The sequence below is a fragment of the Bos grunniens genome, chromosome 4 (assembly GCF_055505025.1).
Source record: "Bos grunniens cultivar Pamir isolate PY7600 chromosome 4, Bosgru_T2T1.0, whole genome shotgun sequence".
Taxonomy (NCBI): Eukaryota; Metazoa; Chordata; class Mammalia; order Artiodactyla; family Bovidae; genus Bos; species Bos grunniens.
Window position 1 is genome coordinate 20,583,589 of NC_141168.1, and position 21,502 is coordinate 20,605,090.

At 49.3% G+C, this 21,502-nt stretch overlaps 1 long non-coding RNA gene across 13 annotated transcripts in view; it reads right to left on the minus strand.

Moving 5' to 3' along the window:
- The window catches only part of LOC147373740 (uncharacterized), a 137,282-nt gene extending 130,522 nt beyond the window's left edge, over window positions 1-6,760 (minus strand). For 4 of the 13 annotated variants that reach the window (XR_015162024.1, XR_015162027.1, XR_015162021.1 and 1 more), the window contains exon 1: window positions 6,388-6,607. This is a non-coding gene — a long non-coding RNA (uncharacterized LOC147373740). Of the gene's footprint in view, window positions 1-2,687; window positions 4,735-5,019; window positions 5,069-5,533; window positions 5,574-6,387 lie in introns of those variants that run through there. The other 9 variants (XR_015162029.1, XR_015162030.1, XR_015162022.1 and 6 more) reach the window with 7 other exon arrangements.
- Window positions 6,761-21,502: the final 14,742 nt, after the last annotated feature.

Below are 21,502 nucleotides of genomic sequence, written 5' to 3' on the forward strand. Positions count from 1 at the left end.
CTAAGTCGCTTCAGTCATGTCCGACTCTTCGCGACCCCATGGACTGCAGCCTACCAGGCTCCTCGGTCCATGGGATTTTCCAGGCAAGAGTACTGCAGTGGGGTGCCATAGTCTCCTCCAGGGAAAGTTACTGGGCGGGGCATGGGGGGGAAATCAGTAAATGAGCAAGTTCATAGATGCAGTCGCCAAAAGAAATTGTGTTTCACAAACAACTTTCAAGTTCAGAAAGGAGCCATAATAATAATACAAAGTCCTGCCCGTTCCTTGCATTCCTTGTACTTTTGCTCCAGAGGATAACAGCTGGGTGCTGACCTAGAAGGGTTGGGCCATCTGGGTTGAGTCTGCCTTGGCTAAGTGTGCTGGGTACAATTAAAGGAGACGTTTGACCTTGAGAGTCCCTTGGACGGCAAGGAGATCCAACCAGTCCATCCTAAAGGAGATCAGTCCTAGGTGTTCACTGGAAGGACTGATGCATGCTGGGAAAGATTGAGAGCAGGAGGAGAAGGGGACAACAGAGGATGAGATGGTTGGATGGCATCACCGACTCAGTGGACGTGGGTTTCGGTAGACTCTGGGAGCTGGTGATGGACAGGGAGGCCTGGCGTGCTGTGGTTCATGGGGTCGCAAAGAGTCAGACACAACTGAGCAACTGAACTGAATTGAACTTGACCTTCAGGGAAGTGTCTGTGGATGCTGCATAAGGAACACAAAAGAGAAGGGAGTCTCTCTCAGGCAGTGTTTGTTTTGTCTCAGAAAATCTCCCTTTATTCTGACTCAGGGATTGTTTGAAAAGACAGAACAAACAAGAGGCTGCGGGTAACAGGGTCCTGGCTTTTAGGTGAGAGAGGATTTGGTCTCTTTTAGACAAGAATCCTGAGAGTCAGATACCCTATAATTGGATAGGCTTGCTCTAGGAACTTCACTGCAGGATTTGTTGAAAGGGAAGGTTTAACCAAAAGAAGTTTAAACAAGAAAAAGCCTGAGGTTTTTGATGTAAAATGATAGAGGTCTGGAACTGAACATCTTTTCTCAAAGCCAGCCCTGATTTCAGATTAAAAATGAAGCAAAGGCCTGAGAGATGCCTTCTCCACCAAGATCAGGCAAAAATCCCACTGGGCCTTCCTCTGTCTGACATGACCCTGCTCCTGCTGGCAACTCTAGCAAATCAAGTTTTCATTTGTCTGGACATGGTCAGGCATGCTAGGAAATCCATTGTTATGGACTCCTCTCCCACCCAAGCAGACCCAAGGAAAATCATTACATCCCTTAAGAGTACTTTGAGAACTTTCCTGCATTTTCTGTGGATTTCTTTGGGAACTTGATAAGCACTCCATCACAGAGTTCTTCCTTAAAATCTCTGGTCTTCACTTTCAAGGTCACCTTTGTCCTGCTGACCCCTGGCTCCCTGCTTCTGCCCCTACTGCTTGGTCCTACCTATAGTGCCTCCCACCTGCAGGCCCAGCCTTACCCAGCCCCTGGCCAGTTCTGACCAAGGCCGGAAAGAAATCCAGAGCCTCAGGTCACTGGCAGATGCGATTTGGAGACAGGTGCTGCTCTGGGAGGCCTGAACCTTCTCATGCCCTCCAGGTCCTCCTGCCAAGTCCTGCCACGCAGCTGGGTTTCCCCTAAATGCACTGAGGCCCTGATACCTGGTACGTTGTCAGTTTCTCTTTGAATGGGCCGGACCCTGCATCCACAGTCAGGGGCTGGGGCTTGCTTTTCACTGAACAATCATCTGCATTCAAAGCTATGGCCTGCGGCCAGGGTTGCCATGATCATGCCTGTGGACAGCCATCCCCAATTCACCTAAGCTCCCTATGGCTTAAAGGTTCTCAAACTTCTGTATGGGGACCTCCCTGGTGGTCCAATGGCTAAGATGCCACACTCCCTATGCAGGGGGCCTGGGTTTGATCCCTTGTCAGGGAACTAGAACCCACATGTGGCAACTGAGAGTTCACACACCACAGGTAAAAGTCTTGCATGCCAGCAACTAAAGATTCTGCATGCCACAACAGACTCAGCACAGCCAAACAAATACATTTTTTTAAGACATTCTTTAAAAGTCACAAAACTTCAGTGTGCATCAGAATTCCTGGGAGCTTGTTAAGAGTGAAGTCCTGTGCCCACCCCTGGAGATTCTGGTCCATCCATCCATCTCAGTGCTGGGTGACTCAAGGGGAAGAGCTCCTGAACCCCATCTCGTACAACCCATAGACCAAGTCCTGTTCAGCTCTGGACGCCTGCCCTGCGCTCCTCCTGACCGCACCTCTTTAATTCCCAGCCTGTTTTGCGGTCACGTCACTCAAGCCATGACAACTATAACACTTTCACATTTGTTCTATTGCGTGTAAAGCAGTCTGCGGTTATGGGACATGAGCCATCTCTTCAACTACATTGCACTCTGGCTTCCCAGCCCAGGGTACACACAGGATTCTTCATACATTGGCCACTTGGTACATTCTATATCTGGTAGTGACAAGAAGCTTATCTGAGGAATGGATATACACTGTTAAAGAGAAATGTGGTGCCGATAATTTCAAGCATGATGAATTTTTAATGAACAGTAGTCACACAGAAACAGATTAACCTAAGAAGGCTAAATAAAATAATCTTATATTTGTCCCATTTGGTCTGTCTGCCTCCTTTTCATGTTGAAGCAGACTACATTTTGATCTGACACCAGAAAGAACTTTCCGCCATTGCTTTATTTCAGAAGAACTTGTGGACCAAGAGCTATTTGCCCAGACACCCTCTTTACAGCATAACCACCCTGAGAGAGCCACTTACTCTCCTCGCTGGGAGGGGTCCAAGCCTTGGGCTCACCTGCCTCCTTCCCTCCCCCTCCAACGACCCCCCTAACCTCCCTTTCCTAGTCTGTCATCTTGATTCACAAGACACAGCATCGGGGGCCTATATTAGCATAGAGAATGGCAGAGAGGAACACAGGGTGGGGGAAAGCCTTCCGCTTTCTCCTTTCTCTGCAATTATCACTCAACTGCTTCAGTAAACAACAAAATTGTTCCCCACACACATCATTACCGTTTACAAGATTAAAATAGGCTGGAGGTCGGGAAAGGGAACACAGGTTAGCATGAGTTTTTGAAATGAACTGCCGTCCCTGGCTAGGCATCCCCCGACCCTTTCTTTCCTGAGGAAAACTGAGGATAAGAGGCCTGGGAGAAGTTAAGGTGCACCTCCCTTCTTGCTCATGGAAAGATGTGAGAGACAAAACGAGGAAAAGACAGAGCTCAGCGCAGGCCCGTGTCTGGGCTTAGGCCTGAGGCTCTCCTGGCGCTCTGAACCCCTTCCTGGGCCGCGGCCACCCTGGTTTCTCCTCCTCAGCACGAGGCCTCTGTTCTACCTGCAGGGCCCACAGCCCAAATCCAAAATGAGTCCCTGGTGAGCAGCTTCAAGCTCATCCGTTCAGATTATAGCTTCCAGTGTGGGTGCCCATCCCCTAAGGGGCAGAAGCTTTTGGCATAACCAGGGCAGAGTAATAATGACCCAACAGGCTAGAGCTGAAAGCTTCTTACAGACCGCCAGGGCTCCCCGCCCACCCCAGGGGCTCCAGGCCCACTGCCCTCTGTGTGAGCCACGCCCTGGAGTTGGGTCACACCACAAAAACCCTAAATGTCAGAGAAGAGAGCTTCCTGGCCTTCTTAGCTGGTGCTCTCTGATAAACAGCAGTCCTTCCAAATAAGGAGATGTTCTCTAGAATCTTAAAACGTGTCCTGAAAGGGTTCATGAGGATCAGTCAAAAAAGAATAGATTTAGTGAGGCAGATGTTTCCACCCTGGCACAAAGTTTATAGGACAAAGGTCAAAGTTTACAGGGCAAAGTGATGTGATAAAGGCCAGGAAGGTAACGTTATGTCAGTCACGACCTAACCAGAGACACACGCCACCTGCAGGTCTTCAAGTTTAAAAACGTGCTGGCCAAAAAAATCCTTCTGAAGACCAGGAGCTACATTCTGGTCTCCAGTTTGCAAATCCTGAACTATCAGGGGGAAAAAAAAGTAAAAGCAAGAGATCAGAATAAACAAGGGCAAAGTATTTTGTTCTACTAACTAGGAGCCCCCATTCTCTCTCTGCCGAGAAAAAAAATGGGTTGACCAAAAAGTTCATTTGGGTTTTTCCATAAGATGGCATAGAAAAACCCAAACCACTTCTTTTGGCCAACCCAATATCATCCAGACTAGGGGAAAAGATCAACATTAAAAGAACACACTCTCCAGGATGTTTTTCTGGTATCAGGATAGGTCCCGCCAACCAGGCCCCCTCTCTGAGGCGGGGCCTGATCTCCTTTGGACCAGGGAACATCTACGGCATCAGAAATGCATCTGTGTCCACAAGATGGAGGGTTTTCTTCCACTGAAACTAATTAGCACTGGCCATAATTAAACCCCCATGTCCTTAATATTATCGGTTTGGTGCTGTGACAACAGCACTGGCTCTCATTGGTGTGGTAATGACAGGAATGAGCAGACACGTGATGATCGCAGCCCTATTGCTCATCTTTGTCTGCGCCAGCCCATTGGCTAACAGCCTCACTACCATTCCACAGCTGAGAAGACGATGAATTAGGGCTCGATTACATCAGCCTAGATTAGAAGTGGGTGGAGCTCCAAGCTCAGGGAGCTTCTGGCTGAAATAATTCCTGCGGCTTCTCCCAACACAGGTATCACTGGTCCGTGGAGACTCCCAGCAGGCTGGTTGAGGACAGATGGGAAAAGAGCTGCCGTGGCAGGGTCGGAAAGCAGAAAGGGAAACAAATGTCAGGCTTTGGGAACTCGGATTATGTATGCGCCCCATGTGGCCTCGTCCCCTTAAGATTAATATCGTGGATGGTTGTGACAACTTGGGATCTAATTAGATTACAGTTAGTTGGTTAAAAACATTTTCTTCCCAAACCACGATGTCAATCGAAGACACTGGTTGGTAACTCGTCCTTATATTTTCCATAAGTAGGGAAAATCCAAGGATATGGGTACAGGAATGATGGTAGCTCCCTACTACATACCTGGTGAGGTTTGGAGAAATCTGTTGGGAAACAGCTGGGAAAGGGACGGCTGCAGAAAGGGAAGAAAAGCTTGGATGTCACCCTTTGGTCCCACACCACCACCTGCCCTGGGTCCCTGGAACCCTGGTTGTGTGCTGTTGGGGCCACCTGGCACCCCCCACACCACCAGCTATCCCAGCATGGTTTCTGCACTCCTGCCTCATTCCCGCAGGTCCCCGTGGTCAAAGCAGGTGCGGGGCTCCATAGATTCAGTGCCCTTCTGACCCCGAGTTGGTGGCTGCCTGGCAGCCAGCCAGCACTCCTCCAGGGACGCCCTCGTGTGGTCATCCATGGGAATTGCAGTCTCTGCCGCTCGATTCAGTTTAGACCAAGTGAGCTACCCTAGCCAAGACACCCCTATCATCGCCCCAGGTAGAAAAAGCCCAGGTTTCAGTGCTAAGCATGTGCTAGAAGCTCCATAAGTACAAGTTAATTTCCTCTCCAGAACACTTGTACTTAACTGAAAATAACTTACTGTACCAAAGAGAATCCCTAGGCGGGAACTCAGGTCCTGCCTAAAATGTAAAAACAAACCCAGGGCACCAGTCAGGCATCCCACTCATTGGATATTAAAGCAGGCTTGAGAAAAATTACATCCGGGCAGCCTAGGGAGGGCACAGGTCACAACATTAGGGCTCCAGTCAGAATAGGTCCGAGGCCAGGAAGGAGCCCCCAGCCTGCCCTCCATCACTGGGGCTGGGGGTCTTGAGCATCCCTCCACACCATGTTTCTTTTTTCATGAAGTGTATTTAATACCCTATCCAGCCTTGGGCTTCCCTGGTGGCTCAGCTAGTAAAGAACCCACCTGCAATGTGAGAGACCGGGGTTAGATCCCTGGGTTGGGAAGATCCCCTGGAGAAGGGAACAGCTATCCACTTCAGTATTCTGGCCTGGAGAATTCCATGGACCATGGGGTCACAAAGAGTTGGACATGACTGAGCAACTTTCACTTTCACTTTCTTTCCAGCCTTGTTCCATTTAAGCCTACAAATAGCAAGGGTGAAGCTTCCACTCTGGGCAGTCTGAGTTGCTGAATGGTCCTTATGGGAAAGGGAGACCCCATGCCTCTACCACAAGAGATCACAGCAACTGAGGTTTTCTCCTTTTGTTATCACGTCCATGGCCACCAGTGAACTGTCAAACAAGGTATTGGCTAGATTTGAGGAGATGATGGAAGCGGGAGTCAGAAACCAGGCAAATACTCAAGAAGCAGAAGAGGTAGCGGTGCCAGAGGATGGGGTGGTGGGAGCAGAAACCCAGAAGGCAGACACAAGACGCCGGAGCAAAGCTGCTTTGAACAAGAGGCAGCTCTTGGGAGAAATTGCTTACCGCTGTCCCGCGGGTTGGAGCTAATCCTCCGGTTAAAGTCCTCTCTGTGAATGAATGAACTGCACCGCCTACTCGGAGGACCAAAACAGTAACAAAGGAGGAGGGCTTCTCTCCTCCCCTCTCACAAATGCAGTTCATCCTGCCTCCAACCTCTCTCTCCTCTTCAGCCTCACTGCTACCTTCCTGATCCAGGCTGCCATTTTGTAGCGCCCAGATCAGTGGTTCCCAATCTTGGCTGCGCCCTGGGAGCTCCACCCCCAGAGATTCTGATGTCACTGGTTCCAGCTGCAGTCAGGGCAAAGCCAGGTGCCTCTTTAGTTTCTCAAGATTGAGAATAACCCAGCCCAGGTGATAGCAGATCTCTTAGCAGGGCTCCTTCCCTCTGGTCTTGTTTCCATTCTCTCCAACCTGTTCTCCATGTGCTAACTGAAGGAAACCAATCAGATAATGCTACACCCTTCTCTGTAAACCTACAAATGGTCTCCCGTTGCACTCAAGGTAAAGTTCAGATTCTATCACAGTGCTTGCAATAGCTTCATCAGCTGTTTCCTGCAAATTTTTCATATTCCCCCATGCTAATAGATGTCTGTGCATTTCTATTCCTGTTCCTCAGAGAAACCAGCTATCTTCCCTGATAGTTCAGTTGGTAAAGAATCCACCTGCTATGCAGGAGACCCTGGTTCGATTCCTGGGTTGGGAAGATCCCCTGGAGAAGGGCACATCATGAGAAATGCTGGACTGGAAGAAACACAAGCTGGAATCAAGATTGCCGGGAGAAATATCAATAACCTCAGATATGCAGATGACACCACCCTTATGGCAGAAAGTGAAGGGGAACTAAAAAGCCTCCTGATGAAGGTGAAAGTGGAGAGTAAAAAAGTTGGCTTAAAGCGCAGCATTCAGAAAATGAAGATCATGGCACCTGGTCTCATCACTTCATGGGAAATAGATGGGGAAACAGTGGAAACAGTGTCAGACTTTATTTTTCTGGGCTCCAAAATCACTGCAGATGGTGACTGCAGCCATGAAATTAAAAGACGCTTACTCCTTAGAAGGAAAGTTATGACCAACCTAGATAGCATATTCAAAAGCAGAGACATTACTTTGCCAACAAAGGTCCATCTAGTCAAGGCTATGGTTTTTCCAGTGGTCATGTATGGATGTGAGAGTTGGACTGTGAAGAAGGCTGAGCGTTGAAGAATTGATGCTTTTGAACTGTGGTGTTGGAGAAGACTCTTGAGAGTCCCTTGGACTGCAAGGAGATCCAACCAGTCCATTCTGAAGGAGATCAGCCCTGGGATTTCTTTGGAAGGAATGATGCTAAAGCTGAAACTCCAGTACTTTGGCCACCTCATGCGAAGAGTTGACTCATTGGAAAAGACTCTGATGCTGGGAGGGATTGGGGGCAGGAGGAGAAGGGGACGACAGAGGATGAGATGGCTGGATGGCATCACTGACTCAAAGGACATGAGTCTGAGTGAACTCTGGGAGTTGGTGATGGACAGGGAGGCCTGGCATGCTGCGATTCATGGGGTCTCAAAGAGTCGGACATGACTGAGCGACTGATCTGATCTGATCTGACCCACTCCAGTATTCTGGCCTGGAGAATTCCATGGACTGTATAGTCCATGGGGTTGCAAAGAATCGGACACGACTGAGTGGACACTTTCACTTTCATACCAGCTTTCCCCTTCCAAACTCTGTGGCTTAGTCACTCAGTCGTGTCCCACTCTTTTTGACTCCATGGACTATAGCCCGCCAGGCTCCTCTGTCCATGGGATTCTCCAGGCAAGAATACCAGAGTGGGTTGCCATGCCCTCCTCCAGGGGATCTTCCCAACCCAGGGATCAACCCAGGTCTCCTGCATTACAGGTAGATTCTTTACCCTCTGCGTCACCAGGGAAGCCCTTCCCTTCCAAGAGCATTATCCAAGAATTTTCCTAGTTTACAAACAACAAAGAACAATAACTTCATTTCATTCAGCATCCCAAAAGAAATATCTCTGGTGACATAGTAATATAAAACATTATTTAAAAAATGCATTAGGATAAGTCAGACTTCTTTACTTTACTGAAAAAAATTCTACCATGTACAAGAGAAAGAAGAATTTCTGACCCACGTCTGGGCCAATCCAATATCAGTGATCAATGAGCTGGTTTTTGTGCTTGAAAATGGCCCATAATTTTTCCTTGTTTGGGAGTACTTGTGGGCAAAAGAAAAGCTGAGCACCAAAGAATTGATGCTTTTGAACTGTGGTATTGGAGAAGACTCTTGAGAGTCCCTTGGACTGCAAAGAGATCCAACCGATCCATCCTAAAGGAAATCAGTCCTGAATATTCATTGAAAGGACTGAAGCTGAAACTCCAGTACTTTGGCCACCTGATGTGAAGAATTGACTCATTGGAAAAGACTCTGATGCTGAGAAAGATTGAAGGCAGGAGGAGAAGGGGACAACAGAGGAGGAGATGGTTGGATGACATCACCAACTTGATGGGCATGAGTTTGAGCAAGCTCCAGGAATTGGTGATGGACAGGGAAGCCTGGTATGCTACAATCCATGGGGTCACAAAGAGTTGGACACGACTGAACTGAACTGTGGACAAAATGTTCAAAAGGATATAAGGTTGCCATTATAAGTTAAACCATAAGTTCTAAGAACCATAATGGAGAGAGATAAAGTCTCTTGAAAGAAATAAAATGACTCCCAAACCTATAAAACAGGACTGAAAGCCATCACATAGATGAAGCAAGAATAGGCCATCAGAAATGGAGTTAGCAACTCCTACCCAAGGTGTGTTCAGGAGTTACGCCCTGCCCATTTCAAGTCCATCAGAGCCAGTGACCATGTATTTTACATATAACTGTGATTGACCAGGTTCTCACAATTTAATTTTATTATATAGCAAAGCCAAAGAAGGCAATGGCACCTCACTCCGGTACTCTTGCCTGGAAAATCCCATGGACGGAGGGGCCTGGTGGGCTGCAGCCCATGGGGTCGCTAGGAGTCGGACACGACTGAGCGACTTCACTTTATTTTCTCACTTTCATGTATTGGAGGAGGAAATGGCAACCCACTCCAGTGTTCTTGCCTGGAGAATCCCAGGGACAGGGGAGCCTGGTGGGCTGCCGTCTATGGGGTCTCACAGAGTTGGACACGACTGAAGCGACTTAGCAGCAGCAGCAGCAGCAGCAGCAAATAGCAAAGCCATCTAACCAGGTCCCTTTGTTCTGATTTCAAACTCACTAAACGATCTACTGTTGACAACTGCCTTAAAGATTGTTCTATAGATAGAGACAGATACAGGCCATTACCACATGTTTTACTTGGACGACAGTTGTGTTTTTCAGTATAAATCAAGGAAATGGCATTCTGAGTTCATTCACAAGCCTGTAGATTTAGCTAGAGCAAATCTTTCCTAAACATCGGATCTTCTCTTGATCCATGCTTTGAGCATATGAGTCTGGAGGCAGACCCTAGACTCTGAGCAGGGTTATCAATACCAACGCCATTTGGGGAAGCCTCTTTGCATCTGCTAACTTTCCTGGATATACCTCACTCTAACCTTCAGTTCACCTCTATAACTTGCACATGAGTTGTTTATTTTCTCGGAGTGTGTAGGGTTCAAAAGCGAAAGTGATAGTCATTCAGTCATGTCTGACTCTTTGCGATCCCATGGACTGTAGCCCACCAGGCACCTCTGTCCGTGGAATTCTCCAGGCAAGAATACTGGAGTGGATTGCTATTCCCTTCTCCAGGGAATCTTCCCCACCCAGGGATTGAAGCTGGGTCTGCTGCATTGCAGGAAATTCTTTATCAGCTGAGCCACCAGGGTTACCTGAGCCCAGAACCAAGGACATAATCTGCAAGATGCCTGACTCTGAATGGTTTTCTAATCAGTCACCTGTTAATCTCTGAAAATTAAACTCACAACCCAGGTTTCTGAGTGCCTATCTCTGGTCAACTGAGTGAAGCACCTCTGATGGAGGCACCATGAACACTCCTGACTTCAAGCATCTTATGTGGAGTTGGGTCCCCAGAGAGACAGTGACAGCTTCCAAAGTTAACAGAGGGGCCGTTGCCCCCTTTGCCCTTTGATCAGATTCTCACAGGCTCCCATTGATGACAAGTTTCCCAAGGATGCCCGCAGGTGCATCCTCTTAGCCTACTCTTCCTGTCAATATTTTAGTGCCCAGGAGAGCCAGACACCTAGCAGGGGCTCAATAGGTGTTTCAGAGACAAATGAATGTGTGAATGAATGAAAGCCTGCAGACAATGTTTTTCTCTCCCTTTCTTCTGCCTCTGAGAACATCGCTATTCAAAGTGATTCTCAGCAGTGTGGGATTGTGGGGAATGGGGAGTCTCAGCCCTGTATCAAAATATCTGAGGCCTTAGGCTTGTTGGTGCCTCCCACACCCACCAGGAGGTCCTTAAACATCCCTGCTGACCTTTGGAAAGACGACTAAAGAAAGCACTTGCTGACGTCCTATGGCTGGACATCTGGTCAATCTTGGACAAAGCCAGGGGCAGTAAAGATGAGAGCATTGGTTCTCCAAGGCTCCAATCCTCCTTCACATCAATCCACATGTCAGCTGGGAGGCTCACTTGCGGCTGGTGTTACCATGTCCCTGTACAGAAAATAATTAAGGTAATTTTTTTTTTCAGAGAAGCAAAATCTCTCCCAAATAGGTGATACCCAGAGAGAAGCCCGGGAACGTGAGTGCTCACCATGGGCTTAAGTGTGGAGCAGCATTTGCTTCTCAACAGAGACGGTCACGAGTGGTTCCCTCCCTTTGGTGGGGGGCCAGCTACCACCTTGCCATATACCTCTCCACACTGGAGGCAGCCACGCCGAACCCCCAGCAGGTGGCACAATGTGAGCCAGAAACTCACTTTGTAATTATGTGCCTGGTGGGCCCACAACTTAGGTCCAGCTTCATGCATGACATAGGTTTGATCAGCAGAGGAAGCACTCCGTAGTTACTGCTGAATGGATGAATGGATGAATAGACAGCAAAACAGGACATGAAGGACTGAGATAAAAGATGGCCCATTTTGAAATGAGGCTCATTGATATGGAATCTGAGAGAAGAATCCAGAGTGCAGAGCTGTGGCCTGAGAAGCGGCCACCTGAGATACAGAATACCTGGAGCAGAAAGTTGTCAAACGTCACACCAGGACCGCAGCACGCACCCGCCCCTGGAGTCTCTGGGGCCCCTCAGTTCTTCCATGCGTGCCAAGAAGAGGATGTGGGTAGTGGCTGGAGATGGTCCCTCACAAGCTCAAGTGGTCCTTTCTCCCACCTGCCACCAGGAAAAAACCAACAGAGCAATGGGCACTGGCCCTGAAAGCATCGTGAAGCCCGAGATGAGGCCGGAGGGGTAGGGAATGAGTGGGGGTGGCTTCAGGTTCCCAGGCATCCCCGGGCTCTGTGGGGGCGGGGCCTGGCTTTTCTAGAGGGACCTGCAGTGATTTGCAGGGAGACTTCAGAGTCAGGCCTCGCTTGGGAGTCTTAGCAGCCTGGTGCGGCTGCTCTGGTTCCAGAGCACCTGCCATGTCAGCCTCGGTCCTGCTCAGAAATGAGAACAAGAAGACCGGGTTCCCAAGCACATCTGACTCCCCAATGGAAGCAGCCTGTGTAGAGCCTTAAATTCACAGGAAGAGCACCCACAAAGTATGACGCACTGGCCTCGCACCAGACCTGGGGCTAAACATTGACGGGGTCCCCTCCTTCCAGGCTGGGGCTTTCGTTATGCCCTGTTTATAAAGCAGACTTGGAAGTGGGGAACCCCTACTCTTAATAATGAGCTTCGCCCCTCTGGCCAGTAGCGTCAGTTTGTGAAAGTAGGACTTGGAAATAAGTCTCTTGTTATAGAAGAGTTTCCTTCCAGACATGAGAATAGGAGACTATCCCCCAACACACACACACACACACACCCCCAACCTCCCACTTCCTCCCTTACTCCATCTGTCTATGAAATAAACATCTCCCGAGAGCCTCCCTGAGCCTGACGCTGACCTGCATTAGCCTCTCCTGGGGTGCTGATGTAGAACATTAGGTTTCCGGACAGGAGCGGTCAGGTGGCCCAGGGCTCCTGACACTGGGCTCCTGGCCTTTGGGAGCAGAGTGAGTGTTTGTTCACTTGCTCCCCTGCCAGACACGTAAGAGACCAGGCTCCCTAAGATGTTTGCTTCATAGGAAGCTCAAAGCCACCCTCCAAACCCAAAGCAAAACTAAAAGGGTATCTGTCTTCAAGGACACCAGGATCCTTTTTATTTTAATAAAAGAGGGGGAAATAAAGGCTTTGCAAAGTGCTGAGAGGACTGAATTATAAAACATCAGAAGGAGAAGAGTATCCGCCGTTGTCCCTGCACTCAGTAGCCTGTTCAGTAGGAGGGACGGTGGAGGGGGGCATGCTGGGGAGGGAGGCCTGAAGGACTTCACCACCGAACTCTGGCGAGGAGCAGCCCCTCCCCCAGAAAACCCAGCCCTTTGCAAGGGTTGAGCCGGGCCTCCTTCACGAAGGTTCTCCAGAGCAGAGGTTCTGAGTGCAGTCCCTGGACTACCAGCAGCAGCATCACCTGGGAGCTGGTTAGAAAAGCAAATTCTCAGTCCCACCCCCAGATCAGAAACTCGGGGTGTGGTGCCGGCTAGTTTGAGGACCTCTCTGAAGGAGGAAGAGAAATCCCAGGTGTTTCTCCTCCCCACCAAGCTGCAGCCCAGTTGCCGAGCCCGTGACCACAAGCCCGGAGGAACCCGTGTAACTGTTGAGCCTTGTGGCCAACTTGGCACACTGAGTTCTGACTTCTGGAGTCATCTCAAAGCTGAGCCTGTTGCTTCCCCAACTGAACTGACACTCTAAACATCCAAAAGCTCCTTTTCTGGCCAGATTCTGCCTCCTGCTCCCACACCAGGTAGATGGAGGCCAGGCTCCCAAAAGGATCAAGGACAATCACAGACAGAATGAAGTCATTCTTCACACAGCGCTCAGACAACGTCTGTACCTTCAAGGCCTCAAAACTGTCGGTTCCTTTTCCTTCTTACTTTTCACATCTCCCCTGTGCTCGGTTCATCCTGATCCAATTCTTCTGATATCAATATGAACCACAGACCCTCCATAAGTACCTAATCCTGCCATAAGTACCACAACCTCCCCCACTGAGAAAAGTCCCAAATTATGCTTTTGTCTAATCATCCATCCCTACAGAGGGCTCAGAAGCCACATCGGGGCCTCACTACTAAAATGTACAATTTGACACTGTTTTAGCACAAAGACAAAGCCGTGCTGGAAAAGCATCAATTTGGTGAATGGCTTGTCAGCACAGACATCGCGATCCCCAGGAAGCCTTGCATTAGAGCAGGAGAAGGGCTATTTTCCATGGGTGATTTGCCTGTTTTCTATTTAAGGGATGAGAGGCAAGTGTGGGCTTAGGGGCCTCCAATTTCAACTTATTCCACCGTTAGACAGGCCTTCAGCAGCCACCGCAGAGGGTGTGAGATCCCGTTCCTCACACAGCCTGCCTAGAAACAGTTACCTGTGATGCCAGGCGGCCAGTGAGGCCAAGAGAGAGCCCTTCAGAGGGCAAGGTGCCCACAGCAGGGCCTGTGAGCATGGCTGATGACCAAGGTCTGTTTGTGGCTGGGATCTGAGGCTCCTGTCTCCTGCCTGGCAGAGGAGGGTTTCACTGGCACGGGGAGGGCACAGGTGTGACTTGTCCTGTCTCACTCCTTCCCCTTCAACCCAAAGCCTCTGCTCATCTGCCTAATTTGGAGGCCTGGTAGCTCAGCTGGTAAAGAATCTGCCTGCAATGCAGGAGACCCCGGTTCCATTCCTGGGTCAGGAAGATCCCCTGGAGAAGGGATAGGCTACCCACTCCAGTATTCTTGGGCTTCTCTGGTGGCTCAGATGGTAAAGAATCTGCCCACAATGCGGGAGACCTGGGTTTGATCAATCCCTGGGTTGGGAAGATCTCCTGGAGAAGAGAACGGCTACCCACTCCAGTATTCTGGCCTGGAGAATTCCATCAACAGAAAAAGTCCATGGGGTCGCAAAGAGTCAGACATGACTGAGTCATTTTCACTTCACTTTATGAATTCTCAGGTGTTAGTTGGCCTGCCCCTCCTCCTCCAGAGGAGAAGCCACAGGGCCTGGAAGCAAACGATCTTTAATGAGCCTAGAAGGATCTCGTCAGAGCCAACCTGTTCTCAGCTGGCCAGACCCCCTCTCCCCACTCCCTGTCCCCAGAGCCACCTCCTTCTGCAGCTCATTTAAAAGGACTGAAAGGCAAACAGGCTTCCCTGGTGGCTGAGACAGTAAAGAATCCGTCTGCAATGCAGGAGACCTGGGTCCTATCCCTGGGTTGGGAAGATCCCCTGGAGAAGGGAATGGCAACCCACTCCAGTATTCTGGCCTGGAGAGTGCCCAGGGACAGAGGGGCCTGGTGGGCTATGGTCCAAGGGGTCGCAAAGAGTCAGATACAACTATGCACAGCACAGAAAGGCAAGCGACTTCCAGACTCTTGTACCTCATAGACTAAGCTCATTAACGGAGATCAAGAGGGACTGAAAAAAAGAAAAATCCCCAGATGCAATCCACACTCTCCAAAAGTGAAATAGGTATTCTTGTGTCTTCTGTTTAATATTCACTCACACGTGGGCATAAGCATTTGGCAAGCTCTGCCAGCCTCCCTGAAAGAACCTCATGGGAAAGAACAATTATTTATTCAGTAAATATTTACAACACACATACGTTAAGCCCCACATTGTGTTAGGTTCTGGAGTTACAATGCTGAGTCAAACTACTGTAGTCCTTCTCTCACCGGACTTCAGTGTAGAAAGCAGACAGCATTCAGCAAGTACACTGACAAACACACATCTAATTAGAATCCATGTTAGGGCCAAGATGAGATGCTCCCAGGGAGTTGCCGGGACTGTGGAGTCCTGCGGGCAGTTTTTGTGGAACATGGTATGATGGAGTTGTTGCTGTTCAGTTGCCAAGTCATGTCCAACTCTAAAACCCTATGGACTGCAACACGCCAGGCTTCCCTATCCTTCACTATCTCCCAGTTTGTTAAAATTCATGTCCATTGATTTGATGATGCCATCCCACCATCTCATCCCCCTTCTCCTCCTGTCTTCAATATTTCCCAGCATCAGGGTCTTTTCCCATGAGTCAGCTTTCCACATCAGGTGGCCAAAGTATCGGAGCTTCAGCTTTAGCATCAGTCCTTCCAGTGAATATTCAGGGTTGATTTCTTTAGGATTGACTGGTTTGACCTTCTTGCTATCCAAGGACTCTCAAGAGTTGGAGTGGCATATGGGAACTTGGATATGTATGAGCAGTGCCATCCAACCACACCTGAAGCTCAAGTTGGCCCCAGAGATAACACCCAGCACGGAGCTAGAGTAATCCTCACCGTCTCCTCTGCCCTGAAACAAACATGGCCACGAAGCCCTGTTCCTCTGCCAGTGCCTGGAGCCTGTCTCCCTTCCTCTCTGAATGCCCCCCACCACCTTCACACCTGGATCCTGTAGGTCCATATACAGAAGAAGGCTTTTAGATGCTTCTCCTGTATTTCTCAAGATAATGAAAAAAATGCCTAATTACATATAAACTGGCCCAAAACAAAATACACACTAATTAGATGGCCAGGCCTGTAATACCACTGGTGTGAGCATGAAGACCCCAGGGGCTTTCCCAGAGCCGTTTCTCAGTGGAAAGAGGAGATGTGGGGCTGGCATGCACACTCTGGGCTCCCCTATTTTCTCCCAGGAAAAACATTAGCAGTGTGGTGGGCACTCTCAGGGCTGTGTGTCTCACTTGTCCCTGTCCCTGCCTCTGGCTACTACACTGGTCCTATCTCACCCACTGTTAGACCCCTGGCAAACTCCTGATTCCTTGCATTGCTTAAAGCCCTTCCTTAACTGTTGGGAGATCAGAGAAGGAACAACGCATGAATTTATTCATTTCCGCCCAGCTCTGCAGATATGGTAGTGGCTTGGTCCCACCCCACAAAAGCTGTTTGGCAAAAATAGATGTTGCTCCCCTGTCAGAATCTTCTTGCTGTCAACCAGTTGGTTCTAAACAACTCCAGACAGAGAAGAAGGGAGAATAAACCTTTCCAAGTAACCTTCTGTCCAAGCGACTCCAACACAGAGGAAAAGGCGTAGGTTTGATGAGAAGTCACTGATACCAACGCCAAGTTAAGAATGTAAGTGCCAACCAAACACAGGAAGTGGCTCTCAGTCACCTGTTCCCTGTCCCATCCGAGATCTGACGGGGCACATGTCCCCACGACTGGCCGATTGCTGCCAGTAGACATCCGAACTGCAGGAGCAAGCCCAGCCAGGAAGTGTCAACTTCACCCATCTGCAGCTGAGAATGAACCACGTAGGCAAGGGAATCTGTGACACCTGTCAGTAGCTGCTAGGGGCAGCCACACTCTGCCCCTACACACTCACACACACTCACACACACACACATTGACTTTCTGCTATGAGTGATGTCAAGGACTCAGCAGTAGTGATGCCTGTCTTTTTGCTGCTTTTCTAGTACACCAAGAGGCTGAGGGCATTTTCTCTGGGTGGTACAAATTCAATTACATGCACTGTGGGTGGGAGGACGCAGAGAGAAAGAGGAGGAGTTACAGGCCACCGGGACACGCAAAGCCCACCGTCGGCCCTGGTGCCCACAAGGCCTCTTACAATGTGAGTGGCTCTCAGTGCTGACGTGGGGGTGATCAACTGCTTGCCGGGGACCTGGGGGTTTCCTGAGACACATAACTGATGGCATGAGAACCAGGACAGTTCTTGGCAAGCTGGATAGTTGGTCCCCCTAAGAGCAGGACTGCTGTGTTGAAAAATCATTCTCTTTGGCAGAGGTTCTCCGTTAAACACTGTGATATTGAATTTGTACTCATCCCTGTATTTTATACGCTGGTCATTACATGCCACATAATTTGGCCCAGGATTTTATACAGATAATAGTTTTACAGTAACACCAGAGATTTTTCAAAGACAGTTTTGAATCTGAGACTTTTACGTTATCTGATGACTTAGGATGACATGTAAGATGCAAGCCCACTGAGGAGGGACTGGGCCACTAAGAGTCCAGAATGAAATCTTCAGGCAGAGAAGAATGCCGTTGTGTGGGACACCGACTGGGCTGTGCACGGCCAAAGCCATCCGTGGCCCCAGGCTCGCCTCAGACACTGCTTTTCCCAGCCAGGGTAATGCACCGGCTACCCACCCCTGCGAGGCTCGGGTGATGCACTGACCCCTCTGTGTTCTCAGCGGCTCCTATCTTTAAGACAGTTGCAAACACCTGACTTCACCCACAGACATTTGACATGAAAGGCTTTTTACAACGTTAACATGATAGCCTTTGGGCTTCCCAGGGGGCCTAGAATCTACCTGCCAACGCAGGAGATGCAAGAGACACGGGTTTGATCTCAGAGTCAGGAAGATCCCCTGGAGGAGAAATGTCAACCCACTCCAGTATTCTTGCCTAGGACATCCCATGGACAGAGGAGCCTGGCAAGCCACAGTCCATGAGGTTGCAGAGTCAGACATGACTCAGGTCACGCACACGCATGCGCACGCACGCACACACACACACACACACACACACACACACACACAATAGCCCTTCAAGAAAGCAAAGCCCCACCCCTCTGCCAGCCACCCCCTCCCCTAAGCAGCCCACACCCAAGTGCTCACCAGTGTGAAGATCAAAGACCTACAGAGGACAGGGAAGAATCAAAGCGTGAAGTAAAGATGAGACCCAGATGGGCAAGCTGGATCTGTTCACAACTCGGAGCTCCTGCACTCTTAGGAGAGGGAGATGGATGAGAAAGCAGAGAGAGTCCAAGGTGTTCACCACCTCTTCTGTGGATCTGAGAAAGCCGTGCCAATACCACGCATGGAGAGGGTGTATCTGAGCTGCATTTTGAAGACTGGGGAGCGCTCGCACCTGGGACCTGAGAGAGGAGGCATATTGGAGACGGGGCAGCAGAGTGACTCACGGCCAGGACAACACACATTTATTAGGCGCCTGCTGTGTGCAAGGTGACTGTACCAGGGGCTGGGGTGACAAACCGGCACAGGTCCGGGCAGGACCTGGGCTGCCCACGCCATCAGCATCCCGGCTGCCAGCCTCCTCCCGCTCTGCTCCATCCTGGCCGCCAGCCTCACCTTCCTTAACTTCAGGCTTCAGCCCATCACAACTGCCTTGAGAATTTCCAGCAACTCCTTTGACTTCCGGGGACCAAGTGCAACATTGTCACACAGCACAGCCCCTGGACAGCCTTCGCCCTCCACGCCTTCTCACACGCCTTCTCACACCCCTCAAACATCATCTACGTGGCTCATTGATGCCTTCACTCCACTTGATGGATGAGGAAGGGGTGGAGAAGTGGTGGGGAAAGGGGTAGGAGGAGAGGGGACACTGAGGGGATGCCCTGGGAATTGCTTTTAGGATTCAGCTGCTGAGCTCTGGGGCCCTGGCTGGTCCCCTCATCTCTTGGGCCCCAGTGCCCTCACCCAGAGTAGGGAGCACGGCTTTCACTGACCACTCGCTCACTCAATTCAAACACTTAGACATACTCCTTCTGCCTCTTCGCTTAATTCTCACAAACATCCAGTGAAGTTAAATATGACTGTGTCTGTCTTACTGCAGACACCAGCAGGTTGAACTATTTCATCTCCCAAAGGTGCTTTCCCTTCTAATATCTGTGACCCATGAAAGTTTAATTCTGAGGCTCGTCAGCAGAAGGAGGACAAGCATGTTCCCTCTATTGGGTTTCTTTTGCTGCATAGCAAGTTACTCCCAAAACTTTGCAGCTTAAAGCAACCAGCGTTAATTATCTCATCCTTTCCACGGGTCAGGAATCGGGGAGGGGCTTAGCTAGGGGTTCTGACTGGGTGAGTCTCTGGGGAGGTTTCTGCTGCTGCAGACTGAGGCCACAGTGATCTGGAGTGAAGGGTCCCCTCCAAGCTCAGTCACACGGTTGTTGGCCGGCCTTGCTTTCTCCCTGGCTGTTGGCTGGAGGCCTCAGTTCCTCACCATGTGGAGCTCTCCAGACAGGGGCTCACAACCCGGCAGGCTGCTTCCCTCAGAGTGAGCAGGCAATCCGAGAAAAGAGAGCAGGCAAGAAGCCCCAGTGCCTTCTGTGACCTAGCTGCTGTCACACATAATCACTTCACCGTATGCTGTTCATTACGAGCAAGACACCAAGCTCAGCCCCAGGCAGAAGGAGGAAAATTAACCTCCACCTCTTCAAGGAAGGAGATCAAAGAAAGTATGGTCATCTACTTAAAATCAGAACAATTGCTTTTCCAAAAAGCAGATGATGAGCAAAGGTAAATCCTTTGGGAGTTTACAGAAACTTCCTAACTGTGGAAGGAAGTAGATCCAGTGTTTGGACACATAGGCCTTGAAATCAAAATACCTTGGTGGCTCAGACAATAAAAAATTCACCTGCAATAAAGGAGACCCTGGGTTCATGGAGAGGGGAATGGCAACCCACTCCAGTATTCTTGCCTAGAGAATTCCATGGGCAGAGAAGCCTGGCGGGCTACAGTCCATGAGGTCGCAAAGAGTCGGACATGAATGAATGACAACACTTTCACTTTCTTTTCCCAGTAACTTAACAAACGTACAACCCAGGGCAAGACCCTCAACCTCTCTGAGCTTTAATGTCAGTGTCCTCATCTGCAAAATGATGGCAATAACCACTCCTTCACGTGGTTATTGTGTTTAGAAAATGAAGTGATGGTTATAAAGCTAATGGACCACAATAAGCATTCATGAAATAATAGCTGTCATCACAAGCAGTTCATCTCACAGTAATCCTTGCCCATCTTTAGCAACAACAGAAAGTTACTGGGTTAGAAGAACATGAGGCAATAGGAGAAATAATGATACACTTAGGACAGGGGTGATGAACCCAGAAAACCGGGGGTTTGATTAGTAATATCGGGCTCACCTGAGTTCAACTTGGGATTAGACATGTACACGCTGCTATATTTGCAATGGATAACGAACAAAGACTTACTGTATAGCACAGGGAGCTCTGCTCAGTGCTATATGGCAGCCTGGATGGGAGGGGGATTTGGGGCAGATGGATGCATGTATATGCATGCCTGAGTCCCTGCACTGTTCCCCTGAAACTGCCACCACATTGTCAATCGACTATACCCCAATACAAAATGAAAAGTGTTTTTTTTTTAAGTACGAAGGAAATACTCTGTATTTTAAAATATGCAATCCTTTATTACATCTGTGAAGTGCCCTTTGCCATGTAACCCAACCTATTCATTCAAAGGTACAGGGATTTTGGGGCCATTATTCAGCCCACCACAGATGCTAAATGGCTTCCCTGAATCATAATAGAACCACCTAGATTGTCAACAGGGTGCAAGAGCCAAGAGAACTTGCCAGAGGAGCTGGCTTCAGGGACAGGACCCCAGACACTGAGAAGCACTGACAAGAACTCTTCAGAGTCCCCGACACAGGATTAGCAGATAAGAGAATCGGACAGAAATTCTAGAATGAGACAATAAGACAGAAACCAGCTCCTGGAAGGGGCACTGCATGGACACATAGTTCCTGGTACAAGGCAGAAACCCAGTTAACTACCCACAAGGTCAAAGCAGCCTGGAGCAAGGCTGGCTAGATGTTGTGTTTTCTGGGCTCCTGAATTGGGGGTCCTTTAGCATTTTCTGAGAGTTGGGTGCCTTCCAGTGTCTTCAGCTGGAAAAAAATAAAATTGACTTGAAAGGAGAGAGCGAGCTAAGTCCTCACAGATCTCTTTCTGCAAGCTCAAAGCAGGAAATATGGCAGGAAGAGGGGGGAATAATTCACAGATAGCTTTATCTTAGCAATACTGCCCGTTTGCGTACATTCAAGTACCAAGAGAGGAAAAATCCTCTAGTTAGTACATAGAGATGCCCATCTGCTTTCCTTGTCCTTGATTCCTACGTCTCCTTGATTTTTACAGCTAGACCAATTCCTTTTATCCTCTGGACCTGGTGAGATGTTAATTACACTATTATATGTTACAAAGCACTTCCCAGGTGTCGCAGGGGTAAAGAATCTGCCTGCCAATGCAGGAGAT